Consider the following 13,158-nt stretch of genomic DNA (forward strand, 5'->3'; position numbering starts at 1 on the left):
AAATAATGCTGTTATAAACACTGATGTGCAAATGTCCGTTTGAGTCCTTGCCCTCATGTCCTTTGAGTAGATACCTAGCAATGGTATTGCCGGGTCATATGGCAATTCTACATTTAGCTTTTTGAGGAACCACCAAACTGCCTTCCACAGCAGTTGTACCATTTGACATTCCCACAACAGTGGGTAAGTGTGCCTCTTTCTCCACATCCTCTCCAGCACTTGTCATTTTCTGTTTTATTGATAATTTCTGGTGGGTGTGAGATGATATCTCATTGTGGTTTTGATTTGCATTTCTCTAATGGACAGGGAATTTGAGCATCTCTTTATGTGCCTTTTGGCCATTTGTATTTCCTCTTCTGAGAAGTGTCTGTTCAAGTCTTTTGCCCATTTTGTAATTGGATTGGCTGTCGTTTTGTTGTTGGGTTGAACAATCTTTTTATAAACTCTGGATACTAGACCTTTATCTGATATGTCGTTTCCAAATATCGTCTCCCATTGTGTAGGCTGTCTTTTTACTTTCTTGATGAAGTTCTTTGATGTGCAAAAGTGTTTAGTTCCCATTTCTTTCTTTCTTTCTTCAATGCTCTTCCTTTGGGTGTAAGGTCTATAAAACCACCTCCAACTCTAAGGTTTATAAGATATTTCCCTACATTTTCCTCCAACAGTTTTATGGTCTTAGATCTAATGTTTAGGTCTTTGATCCATTTTGAGTTAACTTTTGTATAGGGTGTGAGATATGGGTCCCCTTTCATTCTTCTGCATATGGATATCCAGTTCTCTAGGCACCATTTATTGAAGATACTGTTCTGTCCTAGGTGAGTTGACTTGACTGCCTTATGGATCAATTGTCCATAGATGAGATGGTCTATATCTGAATACTCTATTCAATTCCATTGGTCAATATATCTATCTTTATGGCAGTACCATGCTGTTTTGACCACTGTAGCTTCATAATATGCCTTAAAGTCAGGTAGCGTGAGACCTCCGACTTTTTCTATCTCTGAAAAGTTGTTGGGATTTTAACTGGCATTGCATTGAATCTGTAAATCAATTTAGGTAGAATATGCCCTTCCATCTATTTCGGTCTTCTGTGATTTCTTTTAACAATTCCTTGTAGTTTTCTTTGTATACGTTTTTTGTTTCTTTAGTTAAATTTATTCCTAAATATTTTATTCTTTTGGTTGCAATTGTAAATGGAATTTGTTTCTTGATTTCCCCCTCAGATTGTTCATTACTAGTGTATAGAAACACTAGAGATTTTTGAGTGTCGATCTTGTAACCTGCCACTTTTCTGAACTCATTTATTAGCTCTAGTAGTTTTGCTGTGGATTTTTCAGGGTTTTTGACGTATAGTATCATATCAATTGCAAACAGTGAGAGTTTTACTTCTTCCTTTCCAATTTTGATGCCTTGTATTTCTTTTTCTTCTCTAATTGCTCTGGCTACAACTTCCAACACAATGTTGAATAAAAGTTGTGATAGTGGACATCCTTGTCTTGTTCCTGATCTTAGGGGGAAAGTTTTCAGTTTTTCCCCATTGAGGATGATATTAACTGTGGGTTTTTCATATATTCCCTTTATCATTTTAAGGAAATTCCCTTCTACTCCTATCCTTTGAAGTGCTTTCAACAGGAAAGGATGTTGAATTTTGTCAAATGCCTTTTCTGCATCAATTGAGATGATCATGTGATTTTTCTGCTTTGATTTGTTGATATGGTGTATTACATTAATTGATTTTCTTATGTTGAACCACCCTTGCATACCTGGGATGAATCCTACTTGGTCATGATGTATAATTCTTTTAATGTGTTGCTGGATTCGATTTGCTAGAATTTTGTTGAGGATTTTTCATCCATATTCATTAGAGAGATTGGTCTGTACTTTTCTTTTTTTTGTAATATCTTTGTCTGGCTTTGGTATGAGGGTGATGTTGGCTTTGTAGAATGAGTTTGGTAGCTTTCCCTCCTCTTCAATTCTTTTGAAGAGTTTGAGCAGGATTGGTACTAATTCTTTCTGGAATGTTTGGTAGAATTCACATGTGAAGCCATCTGGTCCTGGACTTTTCTTTTTGGGGAGCTTCTTAATGACTGATTCAAATTCTTTACTTGTGATTGGTTTGTTGAGGTCATCTATTTCTTCTCAAGTCAAAGTTGTTTGTTCATACCTTCCTAGGAAGTTGTCCATTTCATCTATATTGTTGTATTTATTAACATAAAGTTGTTCATAGTATCCTGTCATTACTTCCTTTATTTCTATGGGGTCAGTGGTTATGTCTCCTCTTCCATTTCTGATCTTATTTATTTGCGTCTTCTCTCTTCTTCTTTTTGCCAATCTTGCTAAGGGTCCATCAATCTTATTGATTTTCTCATAAAACCAGCTTCTGGTTTTATTGATTTTCTCAATTGTTTTCATGTTCTCAATTTCATTTATTTCTGCTCTAATCTTTGTTATTTCTTTCCTTTTGCTTGCTTTGGGGTTCGTTTGTTGTTCTTTCTCCAGTTCTTCCAAGTGGACAGTTAATTCCTCAATTTTTGCCCTTTCTTCTTTTTTTGATATAGGCATTTAGGGCAATAAATTCCCCCCTTAGCACTGTCTTTGCTGCATCCCATAAGTTTTGATATGTTGTGTTTTCATTTTCATTTGCTTTGAGATATTTACTGATTTCCCTCGTAATTTCTTCCTTGACCCACTGGTTGTTTAAGAATGTGGTGTTGAGCCTCCACATATGTGCTTGCCTGAATCTGTGGTGGACCCCTGAAAAGCCATGCCCTTTGATCCTCATTCAATATTGCTGGGTGGGAGCATTTTGATTGTTTCCATGAAGATGTGACCCACCCAATTGTGGGTGGTAACTTTTGCTTAGAAGATTTCCATGGAGTTGTGTCTCCACCCACTGAAGGTGGAGTTACTTGCTGGAATCCTTTAAAAGAGGAAACATTTTGAAGAGAGTACCTTTTGGTAGAGCCACGTGAAAGCCAGCAGACATCACCACATTTGCCATGTGCCCTTCCAGGTGAGAGAGAAATGTTGAATGTCGTTGGCCTTCTTGAACCAAGGTATCTTTCCCCGGATGCCTTAAATTGGACATGTCTATAGACTTGTTTTAATTGGGACATTTTCTAGGCCTTGGAACTGTAAATGAGCAACTTATTAAATTCCCCTTGTGAAAAGCCATTTCGTTTCTGGTATATTGCATTCCAGCAGCTAGCAAACTAGAACAACAAATTTGTGAATTTTCTGGCAATCTGCCTATTATTGATTTTCAACTTCATTCCTTTATGATCTGAGAACGTGTTTTGTATGATTTCAATCTTTTTAAATTTATTGAGACTTGCTCTGTGACCCAGCATATGGTCTATCATTGAGAATGATCCATGAGCACTTGAGAAAAAGGTGTATCCTGCTGTTGTGGGGTGTAATGTTCTATAAATGCCTGTTAAGTCTAGCTCATTTATTGTATTATTCAAACTCTCTGTTTCTTTATTGATCCTCTGTCCAGATGTTCTGTCCGTTGATGAGAGTGATGAATCGAAGTCTCCAACTATTATGGTAGATGTGTCTATTTCTCTTTTCAGTGTTTTCAGTGTTTGTCGCATGTATTTTGGGGCATTCTGGTTCGGTGCATAAATATTTATGATTGTTATGACTTTGTGCTGAATTGTTCCTTTTATTAATACATAGTATCCTTCTTTGTCTCTTTTAACTGTTTTACATTGAAGTCTAATTTGTTGGGTATTAGTATAGCTACTCCTGCTTTTTTATGATTCTTATTTGCATGAAATATCTTTTAACAACCTTTCGCTTTCAACCTATGTTTATCCTTGGGTCTAAGATGTGTTTCCTGTAGACAGCATATAGAAGGATGCTGTTTTTTAATCCATTCTGCCAGCCTATGTCTTTTGATGGGGGAGTTTAATCCATTAACATTTAGTGTTATTACTGTACAGGTAGTACTTTCTTCTGCCATTTTGCCTTTTGGATTTTATATGTCATACCTAATTTTCCTTCTTTTTACCTTTACTCATAGTCTTCCTTTCTACACTCTTCTCCACACCTCTCTCTTCTGTCTTTTTGTATCTGTCTCTAATGCTCCCTTTAATATTTCTTGCAGAGCTGTTCTCTTGGTCACAAATTCTCTTAGTGATTTTTTTTGTCTGAAAGTGTTTTAATTTCTCCTTCATTTTTGATGGACAATTTTGCTGGATATAGAATTCTTGGTTGGCAGTTTTCCTCTTTTAGTAATTTAAATATATCATCCCACTGTCTTCTGGCCTCCATGGTTTCTGCTGAGAAATCTATGCATAGTCTTATTGGGCTTCCTTTGTATGTGATGGATTGCTTTTCTCTTGCTGCTTTCAAGATTCTCTCTTTCTTTTTGACCTCTGACATTCCTGGAGTAAGTGTCTTGGAGTATGTCTATTTGGATCTATTCTCTTTGGGGTACGCTGCACTTCTTGGATCTGTAATTTTAAGTCTTTCATAAGAATTGGGAAATTTTCAGTGATAATTTCCTCCTTTAGTTTTTCTCCTCCTTTTCCCTCTCTTCTCCTTCTGGGACACCCACAACACGTATATTCGTGCGCTTCATATTGTCATTCAATTCCCTGAGTCCCTGCTCATATTTTTCCATTTTTTTCCCTATAGTTTCTGTTTCTTGTCAGATTTCAGATGTTCCATCCTCCAGTTCACTAATCTTATCTTCTACCTCTTGAAATCTACCATTGTAGGTTTCCATTGTTTTTTTCATCTCTTCTACTGTGACTTCCTTTCCGTTAAGTTCTGTGATTTGTTTTTTCAGACTTTCGATTTCTTCTTTTTGTTCATTCCTTGCCTTCTTTATATCCTCCTTCAATTCATTGATTTAATTTTTGATGAGGTTTTCCATGTCTGTTCGTATATTCTGAATTAATTGTTTCAACTCCTGTATCACATTTGAATTATTGGTTTGTTCCTTTGACTGGGCCATATGTTCAATTTTTGTAGTGTGATTTGTTATTTTTTGCTGGTGGCCAGGCATTTAATTACCTTAATTAGTTTATTCTGGAGATTGCTTTCACTTCTTTTATCTAGGGTTTTCTTGCTGGATTAATTTGTTGTCTATCTGTTCTTTGACATTCAGTTCAGTTTTTTCTGGACCTCTAGCTTAGGTTTTGGTTAACAGAGGAGAAGTTTTCAGTTCTTGTTTTCTTGTTTCTTGCCCTACTTGTATGGTGCCTCCCCCTCCCCCCCCACCCTTAGGGGGGCCCACTTAGGTATTATGGACCCCAGCCGGATTTTCCCAGATCAAACTGTCCTCCTGTCAGGAGGAAAGTGTCACCTGCGTCGGTTTTCCCTGAGGGTGAGTTCCAGCAGGTTGAAAGACTTTCCTGTGAAGTCTCTGGGCTCTGTTTTTCTTATCCTGCTCAGTATGTGGTGCTTGTCTGCCTGCAGGTCCCACAAGCATAAGATGATGCAGTACCTTTAACTTTGGCAGACTCTCCCTGCTGGGGGCGTGGTGGAGACAGAGGAGAGGTTGTAGGCTGGTTTTAATTGCTTCAAATGACCAAGCCCTGGTGTCTGAATTCCTTGAGGGAGGGATTCCACCTGAGTTGGGCTTCACCCCTCCCCTGGGGAAGGCACAGGCTCCAGACAAGCTCTCAAATGAGCTTGTTTCTGCCTATGCCTGTGGCAGTTGCAGCCTGAGAAGTCCTGCCACTGTATCCAAAGGCAGTCAAGCCTTTGTAGAAACATAGCCACAAAAACCTTTGTTTCCTTTTTTTTTTCTTTTTCCATCAGCCCCGCCCCCTTGGCGCCAGGGTAAAAATGAGCGACCACTGCTTTGATGAGGTTCAGCTGAGCTGGGGGCCTATTTTTAGTAGTCAGAATTTGTGAATTAATTCTACAATTGGTGTTTGGTTGTGCTCAGCCTCTGCTGCTGGTAAAGTCCCTTTCCTTCCTCTCTGGGGGGCTCACAGCTGGTCCAGCTGGTCCAGACTGGGGTATGCTGTGTGTCAGGTCACTGATGTGACCCCAGGGGCTGTTCTGTACTGTTTCTGGTTGTTTAGTAGTTGTTCTGGAAGACGAACTAAATCACACAGTTTGCTAAGCCGCCATCTTGGCCGCTGCCCTTCCAACTTCTGTTTACTTATTTTTAATCCATATGTTTACTCATCTGTTGATAAGATAGGTAAAAGGAGCATCAGACAGATGGTTTTCACAATTACACAGTCACATTGTGAAAGCTATATCATTATACAATCATCTTCAAAAAGCATGGCTACTGGAACACAGCTCTATATTTTCAGGCAGTTCCCTCCAGCCTCTCCACTACATCTTGACTAACAAGGTGTTATCTACTTAATGCGTAAGAATAACTTCCAGGATAACCTCTCGACTCTGTTTGGAATCTCTCAGCCATTGACACTTAATTTTGTCTCATTTTGCTCTTTCCCTGTTTGTTTTCCCCCATTTGGTCTAAAAGGTTTTCTCAATCCCTAGATGCTGAGTCTCAGCTCATTCTAGGATTTCTGTCTCACGTTGCCAGGAAGGTCCACACCCCTGGGAGTCATGTCCCACATAGACAGGTGGAGGGTGGTGAGTTGCTTGTCATGTTGGCTAGAGAGAGAGGCCCCATCTGAGGAACAAAAAAGGTTCTCTTGGGAGTGACTCTTAGGCCTAAATTTAAGTAGGCTTAACCTATCCTTTGTGCGGTTAAGTTTCATATGAACAAACCCAAGATTGGGGGCTCAGCCTATTACTTTGGTTGTCCACACTGCTTGTGAGGATATCAAGAATTCTCCACTTGGGAAGTTGAATTTTCTCCCTTTCTCACCATTACCCCAAGGGGACTTTGCAAATACCTTTTTATTCACTCTTCAAATCCTTCTGGGGTCTATCGAGGTATCACTCTGGACAAACCTACAAAATCTCATGTCCCACTCAAGGTTCCATGCACTTATATGTTCAAATAAGCTGTCCACACAAGCTATATAAGGAAATGCACTTGTCAAAATACAGATTTTGTACCAAATAAACATTTTTTTTGCTTTAGTCTCACACGTAAGTTAAAGTTTTAAAATATTTATTACCATCTACTTTCAGCACCCTGCAGTGTTGACATTCCTTTGTTCTTCCTCATGCAAAAACATTTTTTAATTTGCACATCAAAATAAAAATATAAAAAAAAATCAGGGGGGACCTCTGAGAGCTAATACAGAACATGCTCCCTCAGAGTTACCCCATCTGAAGGGGAGGGTGCTGGCACACTTATACACCAGCTCCCTCTAGTCACTCAGAGCTGCTCTTGGGGGCACTGATTCTCCAGGACCCCTGGCCTGCCACGTGTAGGGGAAGAGCTCAGCTTCCAAGGGCAAACCTCCAGGCTATAGAGACATGGCGCAGGCAGTTGGCAGCTGGGCTGATGGGCACCGCAGTACAAAGCCTGAGGGGTCCCAACTGTGGCACTGACAGCGCCCGCACAATCCATTCATTGCTCCAACCCCCTCCTGCTGCTCATTATGTTCACGCTGCCCTATCACTGCTTCTTCAAGGCAGTGACCCATCACAATTGCTTAAAAAAGAAGGAGGAAGAGGAAGAATAAAAATTTGCAAAAGGAAGGCTAGTGGGACAAGCTACACTCCCTGCTGCTGTCTGTGGTCGATTCTAAGGTGCTACTGGTTGACAGTCATCGTTTCCCTCTTCCACTGTCCAGTGTAGACTTCCCTCAACCCACTTCCAAGGCCTCTGAGGCCTGATGGTGGTGCCCTTTTCAGGCCGTGGTGGACACAGTTGCCCATTCACGGATGTATGTCTGAGCATAGAGCAAAGGAGGTGCCCATGAATCCGCTGGTGGGCAGCTGCAGTCCTCCCACCCCCACACTGCAGCAGCGACTCTGTCTTCCCAGGTTCAATGAACCCTGCCAGGAGAATCACTCCCTATTGACTGAGAGACAAGCAGCCAGGCACACTTGCAAAGGTAGAGAGGACTGGACTCGCTAGGCAGAAAGAGGCTCCTTCTGTGCCTCCCTTTCAGTTTCAGCTCCATTGCTGAGTGATCGTTTCCACCTTTTCCCATTTAAATTCCTGAGTGTGAAACTTCTGTAAGCTCACATTAGCCCTGATTTCCAGGCCAGGCCATGCCCTAGACCACAGGCTAGTCTACAGACCGGCCAGCCTTGGGTCCCTTTTCCCCACTTGGTTATTTCAATCAGCTGAGGTCTGAGAGTTTGGGGCAACATAATGCAAATCCTGGGGTATAGGATGGCGTCATCTGCAGGGGTTCACCCCCTTCAAAGAGGCTGTAATTGTGGCTGGTACAGTGTCTGACATTTTTGGTAAAGGAGCTGTAGTTTTTCCACACGCTTTCTTAGTCTATGCGTTTAGTTCATAATAAGTTTATAGTCCACTGAACCTAGCTTCCTAATTTGTAAATTAAGTGGGTTGGGCTCTAAAATGTCCCCCACCCTCAAATTTTTTCTACATAAACTATTGTTAGGACAGGACTCCCTCCATCCTATGCTTAGGTACTTTTCTTTTAACCCCTAATTTCATTTTTCAATAAATGCTAGCCATTGTCATTTATTAAATTATTACACTTCATTCTTCTTAAATTTCATTCTGTGGTCTGGAGTCATCTTTTTGCCCTGCTGCAGACATTCGAATCTTGAGTTTGCCTTTCAGATATTTGCTCTTCTTTTTAGCTTTGTGCCATCAGTAAATACAAATGTGTTTTCCATGTCATCATTCAAGACGGGACCAAGGAGAGCCCGGAGGCAAGTCACTGGAGACCTAGCAGCACTCTCTGACTTCAGGAATTCAAAAAGTTGCAGGGGCCCCTCTTTCTCTCCCTCCTGAATCTGAAGCTATGGTTACGGACATTTAGAGATGCCTTTGCCACAGTCTAGACCTATTATGTTTCCGGCAATCACACCATCGACCGATATCAGACATTACCTGAATGATTGCATATTTTAAAGATGAAAACCTTGGAAATTGTGACTTGTCTTAAGTCACATACCGTGATAAGGCTGGTTTCTTTACTCCCAGTATTGTGTTCTTTCCATTACATCATGTTTCCTCCACAGTTCAGGGAACTTGTCAAAACATTGTATATTAGTTTTCTATTGCTGCTATAGAAAATTACTGCAAACTTAGTGGCTTAACCAAGAAGAATTTACTCCCTTACAGCGTGTGTAGGTCAGAAGCCCAACGTGGATCTCACTGAACTACAATCAAGGTGTCTGCAGGGTTACATTCTTTTCTGGAGGGTTTAGGGGAAAATTTGCTTCCTTGCCTTTTCCAGCTTCTAGAAGCCGACTGCGTTCCTTGGTTCAGGGCCCCTTCTTCCATTCTCAAAGGGAGCAGCGGGTTAGTTGAGGCCTTCTCGTGTTGCATCTCTCTGACCTTCTTCCATCATCGAGTCTCTCTCTTCCCACAGCCAGGAAAGATTCTCCCCTTTCAAGAACTAATGTATCAGATGGGCCTAAAACAGGATGAGCTCCGCATCTCACGGCCCTTAACATAACCACACCTGCGTTCTGCCATGTAGGTAACATGTTTACCAGGGATTTCAGTATGCACATCTTTGGGAGGCCATTATTCTGCCTACTACACCCTGTCAGTAGGTCAGGGGGTAAAGTAGTGAAGATTTTCAGAGATTAAGGAGACTTCCCTGACTTCCTGATGTTGGCTGGACTTCACCAAAGTTTATGTAGATGAACCCTTACCCATGTTGCAAATTCTTTCCTGATGCCCTCCTCTTGTGTACCTTAACAACCCATTCCTTTTTTTTTATCATCACAATCAACTTTTATTTCTCTTTTTTGTGAAAAATAACATATATATATAAAAGCAGTCAGTTTCAAACCACAGAACTACAATTCGTTGTAGAAAAGATTTCAGAGTTTGGTGTGGGTTACAATTCCACAATTTTAGGTTTTTACTTCTAGCTGCTCTAAGATACTGGAGACTAAAAGAAATATCAGTTTAATGTTTCAGCAATCATATTCGTTTCTAAACCCTACCTTCTCTGTATAACTCTTCCATCACCTTTGATCTTTCTATCCCACTCTTTAGGGGTATTTGGGTTATAGCCATTCTAATTTTTTTCATTTTGGAAGGGGCTGTCAATAATATGGGATAGAGAGATGGAATTAGCTGATGTTTTAGAGAGGTTGGGCCCTTTAGGTTTCAATATTTATCTGGTCAGAGGCCCATTTGGAGGTTGTAGGTTTCTGGAAAGTTACCCTAGTGCCTGGAACACTTGTGGAATCTTATATATTGCCCTAGGTGTTCTTTAGGATTGGCTGGAATGGTTTTGGTTGGAGTTTGGCAAGTTATAATAGGTAGCAATGTCTAAACTCATGCTTCTTTTGCAAGAAAGAGAAATAATCTCTGAGGTTTAGGCCATTATTATTTTGGCTTTCTGTCACATGCAACCAATCCTAACTGTAACAACGCATTCCTTGTAACAAGCAGTGAAGAGTCCAGGAAAGGGCAAGAAGCGGCTTTGGTGTTTGTATCCTAGGGTCTCAGATGATATTATGGTCCTGGGAAAGCTAAGGTATGCAGCACTGAACTTCAACTCTTAACCACCCCCAGGGGTTCCTGATATTTGGACAGTAGGAAATTACAGGTGTCCTTTCTGATGACCAGCCTGGAAGGTCACGTGAATGTCAATATTGCAAAGATCCCACACGGCACATAGGCGGAAGGTGACGAACTCTGCTTTCACATATACCCTATTCACAAAGCAGGCTATAAAGTGACCTAAGACAGAAGGGAATGCCAAACATCATGAATAGACAGGTAATCATCACCTAAAGGACTAAAAAGAAGAGAAAGATAGGCTGAGCCTGATCGAGACATCCAAGGCAAGCTCCTTCTTCTGGGGCTGGGTGTGTAATTAAGCTCACCCAGTTTCATCCGAGTACCCACTTCTTAAACCTGTTGAAGAGTCAAGGCAGGCCGCATGCCCACTGGCTCCTTTAATCAGTGCATACTGGGAACTCTGTTTTGGCATTTTATCTGGCATCCAGATTATGGTCACCTGTGCATCTGTTTTGAAAACGGGGACATTCATTATGTTTAGGGGATTCCTGCAAGTGTTCTTTCAACGGATTCACACACAAGCTGCCTGCCCCTGCCCCCACCTCCATAACCCACAGACACAAGAAGACTGTCCCCACCTGTCCCTGCTGCAGCTGCTCTATGCACTCCCACTCACTCTCATGTGTCCCTGAGGTCCCCAGGGAGTCACCAGCACACAGCCTCTGTTATCTGGGGGCGGCTCTGATGGGGAGAGGGTGCGGGGTGGAAGTGGGGGGGTTGCTGGAAATCTTAATCAAGCAGGGACCGTTAACAGCTGCACTGACACCTTAGGAAACAGTGAGCCTTAAAAAGGAAATACTTGTAGAACCTGTGGCCATGACCTTTTAAGACTTTTCTTAAAATGGCTGTCATTCCCTGCCCCAGAAGAAAAGAACATCTCTCAAAAGCACCCCTCGGGCCCCAGAATTCTGCAGGTTTAACCCTCCAGATAGGCTGTGACGCAGCTGCTCACCTAGCACAGGCACTCCTACCAGACCGCAAAGAGCTGGCACTGCGCGGGGCACACTTGCGCACACAGGCACACCCCTGCCTCTCCTTCAGACACATTTCTCAGGCGACAAATGTGTGCTTCTGTCCCCATGGGCACTTTCCCCAGGGCGGGGCGGGGCTGCTGGGCAGCTCTCCGGACAGACCCACAGGACCCCTTGCAGCGCCAAGCCACACACCACCACTCATACAGTATGAGCTGTTAGCGTGCCATTAGGACCTCTTCCCCCTTCCTTTTTCTCCCCACAGCTGCAGAAGGGGTTTTTGAGGGGGCAGATGTCATCCGCTGGGGTGGGTATTTTTTCCCCACCTCCACACCGCCGTCTTGTCCCAGAGTTCTTTCCAACCCCCAGAAGGAGGCCCTGTTGGGGTTCCCTGGAATGGGGCACGCTCTCTTAATAATGTTAGGGAGCACCTCGGCACCACTGCTTGACACCCCTTCTCCCCTCCCTGGCTTTCCCTCTCTCCTCCATCAGCTGGGCCCTCAGCACCTATGAGGCCTCTTAGCCACCGCATCCTCTCCACGGTGTGAGGAGGCAACGCTGGATTTTTTTTTTTCCGGCAAGTACTTTACTAGGAAAATAAGGAGGAAACTAAAACCAAACCAAGAAAATATCCTTGCTTAGTCCAGAGTCTGCATGCCCAGCATCCCGCCCTGCTTCCTTTCTTTGCCTCACCTTTAAGAAACTGCAGGAAACTTTTTTCCTTGCTCTCCCACGAGGGTGTACGAGAAGAAGGCAATGCGACCACAAGCTTTTCCAGAGGGACACGAGCAGTACTGCTGCAGGTGCTGAGGTCCCTGTGGTTGTTTTTTTCATCCTCACCCCCAGCCCAGGCCCACTCCTGAGCCTCTGCCTCCCAGGCTCTGCCTGTTGGGTACTGCACGAGTTCAGATGTAGGGACACAGAGGATGACACAAGGCTGCAGGGGCAGGCTGGGAAAAGGATGAGGCTGACCAACCACAGTAGGGCAGCAAAGACCTGATGGGGGACTGGGGACGCCGTCAGAAGAGAAGCATTTGGTCCCTGGTGTTCTGTATCTGGGACGGGCTGCCACATTCCCGGGGAAGGCTTTTCCGTGACAGCAGCCCTGTGTATGTGTGTGATCTGGGAGGTTCTACAGGGCTACAGCAGGGAGGGAGCCCCCAGAGTCCCCAAGTTGATGAGGGAATCCACCACACAAAGGAGTCTCTTTCTGGGAAGAGATGCACTGGTGGGAAAAAGACAAGGTTCCCCCCCTCCCCCCACACCCCAGGCAATGACTGGGGATATTCTCTGGGATTATTTGGGCACAAGAGACTATAAATCATAGGTCCCAGCAGGCAGTGCAGCCAGGAGGGGAGGCTGGGGTAGATCAGGGCAGACAATCAGAAGGAGAGCTATTTGGAGCTCAGCATCACCAAAGTGGGTCTAGGATGCACGAAGAGGGAACACAGGCAGGATGCAGGGACAGATGACAGGGGGCCTGGGACAGGCCCATCCTCTGCTCCATGCTCTGGGCCCAGTTTCCCCTCCCCAGCCCCTCTGGCCCCGGCCCAGACATACCATTGCTTCACTGAACCCATCTGTCTGAGGCTTGCTCAC

The 13,158-nt window shown here is 43.3% G+C and overlaps 1 protein-coding gene across 1 annotated transcript in view; it reads left to right on the top strand.

Moving 5' to 3' along the window:
* The window catches only part of SIT1 (signaling threshold regulating transmembrane adaptor 1), a 256,827-nt gene that overhangs the window by 14,932 nt on the left and 228,737 nt on the right, over positions 1-13,158 (top strand). The window lies entirely within an intron of this gene.

This window comes from Tamandua tetradactyla, chromosome 2 (assembly GCF_023851605.1).
Source record: "Tamandua tetradactyla isolate mTamTet1 chromosome 2, mTamTet1.pri, whole genome shotgun sequence".
Taxonomy (NCBI): Eukaryota; Metazoa; Chordata; class Mammalia; order Pilosa; family Myrmecophagidae; genus Tamandua; species Tamandua tetradactyla.